The sequence below is a fragment of the Bidens hawaiensis genome, unplaced genomic scaffold, assembly GCF_021521415.1.
Source record: "Bidens hawaiensis isolate Kalapana, Puna unplaced genomic scaffold, B.hawaiensis_p1.1 tig00022166_1, whole genome shotgun sequence".
Lineage (NCBI taxonomy): Eukaryota > Viridiplantae > Streptophyta > Magnoliopsida > Asterales > Asteraceae > Bidens > Bidens hawaiensis.
The window spans coordinates 1-3,279 of NW_027493438.1; the positions used below are offsets into that span (position 1 = coordinate 1).

At 37.1% G+C, this 3,279-nt stretch overlaps 1 pseudogene across 1 annotated transcript; it reads right to left on the reverse strand.

Moving 5' to 3' along the window:
* Positions 1-5: 5 nt before the first annotated feature.
* Positions 6-3,279, reverse strand: LOC143564812 (putative WRKY transcription factor 20; annotated as a pseudogene). Its single transcript, XR_013140937.1, has 5 exons — positions 2,952-3,279; positions 1,803-1,997; positions 808-1,303; positions 249-378; positions 6-162 (listed from the first exon to the last, which is right to left on the reverse strand). The product of XR_013140937.1 is annotated as a putative WRKY transcription factor 20 (transcript).

The following is a 3,279-nucleotide window of genomic DNA, read 5'->3' on the forward strand; positions in this document are numbered from 1 at the left end:
TACCTAGGATTAGGATTCCCCCGCACAACTTTCTGGCCATATTTACGCCAGCGGTATCCATCATCCAAGATATCAACCTCACTAGTGGTTTGGACTACTACACGTGGCTCACGGATAGGCTTAACCACTGGAATTATATCAAGGGTACCAAACTCTGTTCGCCTGATCACGCAATTTAAAGTTACTCAATATTAGCATTTAGTGCAACCAAAAATATTAAAAACTAAAAGTATTATCCAACTAATCACCTCTTTTTTGAATTTGGGTCATCATCGTCTTCATCAACCTCATCTATACTGTCTTGATTTTCTTGTCTAGGAGATTGCAGTGGGGTTCCACTCGCATCTAAGTTAGGATTCTGGTCATTATTTGCAGAACCTTCAATAACAATAGTATAAGAAATAAATTGAGATTAGAAACACATACTTAATTCCTGACCAATACAAATCTACAATCATGGAAAATGACAGAGGGTCAGTGGCTCATTGCACGTTGTGTCATGGGTCAGAAATTCAACGGGTCAATTTTGATACAATTTAAAAGGGGCCGGGCCGATTGAGTTAACCCAAAAACACTTGGTATAAAACAATATTATACGAGAATAATTTAAAACTAGAATAAGACAATTTAGAACATCGTATGCAATAGAAAAAGAAATTTGAGTGACTTTCGACCCGTTCGCCCCATTTGACCCAGCCCCTTTCAGCTTGTTTTTATTTGGACCACTCGAACCCCCAATTCATATTAAAAAAAACAACTCAAATTGATCCTTTCATAAGTAAATGGGTCTAAGCCACTCAAAATTACCTGCTTGATAAGTTTGATATTGAAGTTTATCAGATTTTTCCTCCTTTATAGACATAAGAGCGCCAGCACTAAATCGGCGGCTAGGTTGAGGTTTCGGATGATCATGAGTGCCTTTATACACAATTTCTGTTATTTGGCCAGTAGTATAAGAGCGTTCAAAAATCTTTTTCACCTCACAGTTGGGATGTGTACACTTGTAATAGCTTCTTGGATGTTCACTTCCTTTCACAACTTTCTGCCCATATTTTCGCCAATTATACCCATCATCTGATGACCTGTCAACTTGGATAGTGGGCCCATGATCTTTAGGTTTCCCCAGTCCATTTGTTTCCTCGTGAGACATGTAAGTATGATATTGTTCTTTTGGTGATTGCATCTCCCAGCTAGTTGTAGATGGAGATGCATATGATCGCGGCTCGCTTTGAATTTGATTATGATTTTGGTTATGATATTGCCCACTTGGTTCACCTCGCTGAAAGTTGGAACCTGCGGAAACCTTTCATACAACCAGAATTATAAATCTATTTCGCACAGTCAAGTTATTACACACGAAAGGATAAAACTTTGCATGATAAAGGACAAAGAAATGAGCAAAAAAGAAGGATAACACTTGGGCACTCATTCTATTGTCAAAGTAGTACCTCCATTCTATTGCATTTCTTAACTCAAACAGACATATTGGAAAGGATAAATGACTCTTTATGAGTCGACTGGATTGTGAAATGGTGGTATGTAGTTTACAAAATCCATTAAAGATAGATGGTAAAATAAACAAAGACTTCACCAGTATAAAATGAAAGAGATAAATGGCAAAAATAAAACACAACACACAAAAACATATACTCAGATGATTTACCAGAAAGCTAATTGATCAGACCAAATGACAACCAAGATATTCATAATTCATAAACAAATATCAACTTCCAAAACAGCACAAAAACATGTTATCTCAAGTTTCTTTAATCCAAACAGGAAAAGGATGATCAGGGCCATACCTGAAATCCTGCAGCAGAAAACTGTTGAGCTGCTGTAGTATTAGTATGCGGTCTAAACTCAAAGAATCCAGAGTTACTATCATCCAAAGTTTTTCTGGTAGAAGAATTTCCCTCTAAAGGGAAAGCAGCGGTGGCAATTGACCTTTGCATCAGTGGAGACTTAAAGAAAGAACCCGTGGTTGGAGAAGGCTCAGCCTATAAATTAAAAAAAGGAAACTTTATAGACTCGTCATCAATACGCCTCATAATTGTTTATTAAATTATGATTGACCCCTTATTCGGTTTCCATCTATTCACACTAGCTGAAAACAAGATTCTTGTAGTACACAACTCAAAATAGTCTAGATTCCATGACTCTAAAATTTACCTTAAACAGGCAAGTCAACGAGGGAAGTGTTACGAAGTGCACCAATGAAAAAGGAATATTCATATATTCGTTTAAACAAATACGACAACCGAGTGTGAAAAGTATCTAGAAACACAGCTAGCTAATTCATATTATAAAAACAACGGGCAATGCGGAGCCGCATTTGCATAAAGATTAAAGAAGAAACTGATGGGAAACAACATGATGATAAGCATCAGAATACAACGGTCCCAAATGCGCACATAAGGCATATATATTGTAATATATTCCACTAATGAGCACTTCCAAATGATTCATATATAAATCAATAAACAAAACACACATTTCGCATCTAAACAAGAATCTCAAACAAATCACACTTTACAAAGAGACTCATTTCAATAAATATCATCTCACATCAATAATATCAACCAAAATTCTCCACTGCTTCATTGCTGACGAAAAACTCATTACACAAACATTCAATCAAACAGATTCAACAATTACTCAAACAAACTACAGTTTCCAAATCCATACATTCAGTTCAACTGCTGACGTGGCAATCATAACAAACAGATTCAACAATTACTGAAACAAACCACAATTACCAAATCAATACATTCTGTTTAACTGCTGACGTGGCAACCATAACAAACAGATTCAAAAATTACTGAAACAAATCACAATTACCATACATTCTGTTTAATTGCTGACGTGGCAATCATACCTAGGGTTAAATACTTAAATTGCTTAATTACTTAAATTAACCGGTGAAACTAAACGAATTAATAATTATATTATACCTTAACGTTAGTCAACAGGACCGGCGATTCGATGAACGAGCTAGGGCTGAGACCGGGAGGTACGGTGACGTAAGCGGAGCGTGAGATAGGAGTTTAGCCGGTGACATGAGCTTGTATTTAGCGCCGGCGGTGGTGGATCTGATTCCGGTGGAATCTCGGTGGCCGGAGGTGACGGCATTGGTGGTGGTGGAGTGAAAGTCATCCATGGAGGAAAAAGGAAAATTATTATTATTGTTATTATTGTGATCCAGTTTTGTTTGTTACGGGTTATGGTGAAGAGAGAGAAAGTAACGGGGGTAGTTTCGTCACTGACAGGTAAGAGTGTTGA